Source organism: Poecilia formosa, unplaced genomic scaffold (genome assembly GCF_000485575.1).
Source record: "Poecilia formosa unplaced genomic scaffold, Poecilia_formosa-5.1.2 Scaffold106, whole genome shotgun sequence".
Lineage (NCBI taxonomy): Eukaryota > Metazoa > Chordata > Actinopteri > Cyprinodontiformes > Poeciliidae > Poecilia > Poecilia formosa.
The window spans coordinates 1137282-1143903 of record NW_006800045.1 but is presented as its reverse complement, the minus strand read 5'-3'; the positions used below and the strand labels follow the sequence as shown (position 1 = coordinate 1143903).

At 38.7% G+C, this 6622-nt stretch overlaps 1 protein-coding gene across 1 annotated transcript in view; it reads left to right on the top strand.

The window, feature by feature from the left end:
* Positions 1-6622, top strand: part of grip2b (glutamate receptor interacting protein 2b) — a 198923-nt gene that overhangs the window by 22432 nt on the left and 169869 nt on the right. The gene's annotated exons all lie outside the window — the stretch shown is intronic.

Here is a 6622-nt window from a genome sequence, read left to right as displayed (position 1 = left end):
AGTTTGTAAGGTAGGTGAGTTAGCTCAGCAGGTTAGAGCACGGTGCTGGTAATCCTGAGGTCACCGGTTCAAACCCCGTATGGGGCAATTCATGTGTAAGGTCTTTCAGACAATCAACACTTCAAAATAAATAAGGGTTCAAAAACAAAATCAACACCTCACAATTAAAAAATGGTTCAAATATAAAATCAACACTTCACAATAAATAAGGGTTCAAAATAAAATCAACACTTTACAATAAATAAGGGTTCAAAATAAAATCAACACTTCAAAATAAATAACAGTTCAAACATAAAATCAACACCTTACAATAAATAAGGGTTCAAAAATAAAATCAACACTTTACAATAAATAAGGGTTCAGAAATAAAATCAACACTTTACAATTAAAAATGTATTTTTGAACCATAAAAACTGGTTCAAAAATAAAATCAACAGTTCAAAATGTATAATGGAAACTGTTTCTGTCTGTTCAGTCCATAAACTAAGCCTGGGATAAAAAAAGGTATTGAAGATGTCATTAGCAGAGACAAATTGTTCTACAGAGTCTTGGCTAATGGCTAAAAAATAAAATCAATATTTACAAATAAAAAATGGTTAGGAAGCGCATTACAGACCTTTGGTTGAAATGGCGCGTTAAATTCATGTCTCCATTCCAGTCCAGAGAAAACTAAAGAGAATGTAACATTGTGTTAATCCATTTGAGGAGCCGGCAGTTTATCTTGAGGAAATAAATGACGATGCAAAAGATAATTAGACTGTAACATGCGCAGTCCGCTGCTCAACCACTGCGGAATTAGAAAGAAACCGCTGGGAGTAACTCATCCAGCGGATTTAACAAATGGAGCCTTCTGGGTTCTCGTTATCCAGGAGAGCGGCGCTCTGGAGGAGCTGCAGACGTAACATCTGTCCGTTTCGGAGAAGAGAAATCACGCAACAACAACAACAAAAACAACAAAATCCTGGTAAAAGCGCACACCGGACCGCACAGGGTAAAACACTCAGAGTTGAGTTGATCTGTTTGGATCAGACAGATCCAACTGACTGATGAATTAGCGCAGATTTTTCTGCAGATGGGAACCAGGAGGAAGTGCGTTCAGACCCCAGCGGGTGAAGTGATGCTAATAAGTGAAGTCGCTTAATTTAATTTATTAAAAGTTATTGGGGCCTCAGTCAGTGGTTTTTGTCACTATGAGAAAAATGTAGATACATTTATCTGCTTAATTTGTGATGGGATCTGGATTCACGGTGAATATTAACTAAACTGCATAAAATGCGACTAATATGATTGTAATTTCACGGATAAAAGTAGTACATGACCGATTTTTTTTTTAATGTTGTTTCTTACTTGTAAATCGATTTTTCTTTTCTTGGATGTTTTGATGTTAGCTTGTCGATGTCTCAGTTTTATTCGCTGGGAAATCAATAAGCAGCTTGAGGTGACTCTGCTGCTCTCTAGTGGCGAGAAGCCGTAATGTTGGCTGGTAACAATCGGAATGCATTATGGGAGATGTAGTTTGTAGTCAATTCGTGCTCAAAACCTATTTTAAGTCAATCATCGGCCTATAAAATGCTGTGGGGGGCCACATAAAATGACATGGCGGGCCACATGTGGCCCGCGGGCCTTGAGTTTGACACATGTGATTTAAGGCATGCTGACCCCAGGATGAGAGAGTTCATTCTACCTGTTGAGGAAAACGAGTTGTGAACAGTTTCAGCACACGGCTTCAAGAGGCTGACCAAACAAATCTGCAGAAAGCACATTTTAGACCTGAAATCCAAAAGACAGATCCCTCTGCTCCATGAACACAGAAACAGGATTAGTGATAAGGGAAGGAGTTAAAATCTTGCCAGAAGCACAATTGACTTTGTATCAAAATGTGGACAGAAGTGAGTTTATCAGCGCCTTCGGCAAAGTTAATTTGCGCTTTTACTCCCCTGCCATATCAACTTTTCTAATTTAGGGTTTTGCTTGGCCAGAAGACATAAGAGGGGAACTGACCCTTTGCCTCATTCTTGATTAAAATCTGCTGCGCTTGTCCTGAGTTGATTGCTCACTGAAGCACCGTTGTGTGTGATTGAGCTGTCTGATTTGTTTCATGATCTTTCAGCCCCTTACAGCTGTTGCCTTCATATTGCCAGTTGATGTTAGTAAGTTTTCTCTTTTCCCTTTCTAAAAACAAAGTCATTCTTGCCGAACAATGTTGTTTTCTCTGCCAAAGCGGAATTAACCTTCTACTGATGGACAAGAGACATACGAATCACAGGATGAACGTCAACAGGCAGCAAAAACAGGCAGCAAAAACCCAGGCAGCAATAACCCAGGCAGCAAAAACCCAGGCAGCAAAAACCCAGGCAGCAAAACCCCAGGCAGAAAAAACCCAGGCAGCAAAAACCCAGGCAGCAAAAACCCAGGCAGAAAAAACCCAGGCAGCAAAAACCCAGGCAGAAAAAACCCAGGCAGAAAAAACCCAGGCAGCAAAAACCCAGGCAGCAAAAACCCAGGCAGAATAAACCCAGGCAGCAAAAACCCAGGCAGAAAAAACCCAGGCAACAAAAACCCAGGCAGAAAAAACCCAGGCAACAAAAACCCAGGCAGAAAAAACCCAGGCAGCAAAAACCCAGGCAGCAAACCTCCAGCCTGTTGTAAAACAGAGTCGCAGAACAAACATTTTCTCATGAAAGAGAACATTTTGTAATTGTTCTCCGTTTGCTTTATTGCCGAGTCACTTGCTGGTGCAGGATGGAGGTTACTGAAGCGTCCTCCTTTCCATATCACTAAGGTCATCAACTTATCAGTCTCACAACCTCCTCATTCTTCTCCTGCCTGTAATGTGACAGCTAACAATAGGGCCGACTCGTGACAAAGGAGCACAACCAAATTAAAACGCAGGACTTCAGGGTGACTGGGTTCTGCCACATGGCTGCAAGGTGACTTACTTCTCATTCTCCCTCCTCTTTTATTTTTCTTTGGTGCTTTGACAAAAATATATCTATTTTTCTATATTCATACTTTATATGCAGTGCACAAAATTCCTTTTTCTTTTTCTTCCATTTTATCTATGTACACAGATTCAATCTAGTCTCCAACATAATCTAGATATCTGTAGCTTCTTTGTCAATCTGTATCTCTGCTGTCTTTATCTGCTTGTAGAAACAATCACTGGTCCTGAGCAGGATGCTTTATCTGCTCCTCTCCTCATTCATCTTCACTGCATCCCAAATTTAAATTACCGCATGCCCTGCTGCACCACCCAGTACTCCCTGATATACTTAGCTGTGTTAAACGGGCTTTTGTTCTGCAACATCCACAATGCATCACTGTGTCCTTCTTTCACCTCATGCTTCCACAGCCTTTAATTATCTGAAAAACATTTGTCCATCTTAAAGTGGTTTGTTTTCCGCCTGCATCCCTCTCTCTCAGTTTCTCTTCTGTTCGGTGCTGAATTGTAATAAACCCACCTACAAAGTGCTCTCAAAAAATGAGGAGCCTGGTGCAGCATCGTAATTAAATGGTAGCATAATAATGAATAATGTTTTTTTCTTGCTTAAATAAATGATAATGAATGTGTGAAGCACATGAAGGATGTGTGAAGGTTAAGGGTTTGGAAAAAAACATGTAATAAATATGCATGTCTGAAAAATACAGTTAATTTTCCCCATAAAAAGGCCTCAGTTTTGATTATGCAGGAGTTTGTTTCCTTTTTCCCCTCATTCATTGTGTCCACTAATGTTTGTTAAAAAGTGTAGATTTGATTTTTATGATTTGAGGGTTTCAGCATTCATTTCTTTACAGTCTGCACAACCTCAGTGTGGAGAAGCAGAGCCGTCGTCACCAGAGTGAAGCCAACAGGAAGTCACAGTGGATCCTGCTGTAATGTGTCCCATAAGAACTGTGACCTCAAAACCTTCATAACAGTTTATGGAAATGTTGTTTGATAAACGTTGAAATGGCGCCACTTTGGTATCCAACCATTAGTCAAACTGAACACTGAACTGGGCCACAGTCAATATGTTTACATTGCTATCTTTAAACTAATCTGTTCCTACAGTATGAGGTCATCGAGATTTCATCTATACAGATATAAGATACAACAGAGCCCAAATAATTCAAACCATTTTTTATTTAAATCTCTTTTTGCTATCTTCAACGTACTAAAACTGCATACTCTTCTCCTATTGCACTTCATCGTGTTTCATCAATCTGTCAGTATTTCCAATAGTTCTGCTTAGTTTAGCGTTGGTATAGGGTTATGATTTTTATTTACTTTGTAAGTTTTTAAACAGTGATGATGAATAAATTGGCATTAAAAACAGATGGGTATTACCAAAGGAACTACCAAAATGGAAAAAAATAAAGAGCCAGAAATTCCTTAGTATTTGTGCATTTCTGATGCACACAAGTGAATCAGCAAACAACAACAAAGGAGAACAATGGATGTTAATTTTTGCTTTGATCTGATCAGATTGTTGGGGAATGCTGGAGAAGACTATTGTGTCCAAGTTGTGCAGAAAGGAGCTGATTTATCACCAAAACTATTGAAGCCTAAATGCCTTTTCAGTGCAAATCAAATGATTCCAAAACCGTCGTCGGCGTCTAAATCCCACACTTCTAAATCTATTTTTAAAGAAGCTGCATGAATGATCAGGCGTTCCTGAAATACTTGAGAACTGAATTGATACAGCAGCACTTTGCATCAATATAGTGGTTGAATAAGGTAAGTAACAGATTAACAAACAAGTATCTTTGTTGCTGAGCTCGTAAGTTTATTTATTCAACAATTTAGCAGCAAAAAAGGGTTTTGAATTAAAAATGTTGGTTATTTTGTCAACATACAATTTGCAACTGATTAACTGTGCTTAATTAATTACAAACCCTGAAATTAACGATTTTACTCAAATCCCAGTGATAGTTAAAACATGATATTCTCGCCTCAAGTTGCATATAAATAAACTGTTTCTTGCTGGTTTAGAAAGATTTTTGTCTGTTTCATATTAGAGTAATTGCCTGCAGGAAGAACTTGAATAGATTCTCAACTATTGACATTCTTATACACTATTGTTCTGTCTCTCACTAAAAGATTTAACAGTAAAGTTTAAATGAAAATATACTTTTTCAGCTGTGAGTATTTAATCTGTTGGAGGAAATTTTAGGCACTTGATGATTTGAAAACAAATCAGAAGACTACGATTTGACTGAATATAAACTGGTGTAAGGCTGCTGCTTTTTGGGTAATGAATGAGGCCGATGTTCCTGCACTGATCAGCAAGTCTGGACTTTTTCAAAATGTTTGAAAGGCAGAAAAAAGGGAAACTCTTCAAAATAGTCTCAGCAGATCTTGCTAAGCTTTTTTGGTTTCCAGTCTTTCCTCTGCACAGCATCCACTCAAATCTTCTGCTGATGTGAATCTTTTGGAAAATTAAAGAAGCTGGACCACTTCTGCTCCCCAATGTCACCAAACCTCCTATTAAAATGACCTAAAATATGTAACAGTTTCAACAAGTTGCTTGTAGCTGGGAACAGCGTGTGATTTGTTATCTAGCAGTCGTTGTCCGAGCGTTGGGTTTCTCCCAAGACGGGGTTGCCATTCCATCACAGGGCTTTGCATTCACCTGCAATAAAATGGGACATTAAGCAGCGACAGGAAAAGCAGAAACTAAATAAAATTCCTTATTATGTTCTCAAATGGCTGCTATTCTGCAACAGAAGAGTAAGGTTGTAGTCTATTCAACATGTCACAAGTTTTATGAGGAATTGCAAAAAGGTCCAGCTGTTGATGAAATTCCTCTCTGTGTTCTGAGTCTGCCTTTAACCTCTGACAAAATACAACCCAAAGGTAAAGGAGGTTCAGGTCCCTGTTTAGGTTAAAGATACCAATACATAAAAGACCAATACATAAATATATCAACCCTTTGATCTAAAATTATGCAGAAGGTTCTACTAAAGTAATATAAACTTAATTTATGTCACAGAATATAAGAGAAAGGATCATTTGTAATGCCTGTGGTGGGCTGAGAGTATATTAGAAATGAGAACTCAGTTTTAGGCAGAAAAGATCCATAAAAAACAAAGAATGAGGAAAAAAGACATAACTGAATGTTAACATGCTCTTTCATTGATGTCCTTGCATCATGAAGTCACAAAATGATCCATTAGGAAAAGCAAAACACGTATAAAAAAGATGAAGTTCACCAAGGAAATGATGGGAGAAGTTTATAGATGCAGTGCTCATAAATGTAAGAGCAAATCTTTTAATGTCGTTAAAAAGTCTCATTTTAAGGGGCAGCTTTCTGCTGTTAGGCATCAAAACACAACATTAATATGTTCTGTGGGTTCAGAAATGTGCTCTGAACCCACACAGTCGTCAACTTGTGAACTGTTATTTCTTCATGTTGACACAACTTTTACTTTCTTCCTGTGGATCGTTTTGTTTGGTGGAACAGAAAATCCTCATGAAGTAAATTCTGAAGGTGTGTCCGACCTCAGAGCTGTAAAAACCATCAGGAAAAGTCCGATCCGTCTGGATGAGCCCAGACTGACTGAACCCAGACGGACTGAACCGACCGACTGAACCCAGACCGACTGAACCCAGACCGACTGAACCCAGACCGACTGAACCCAG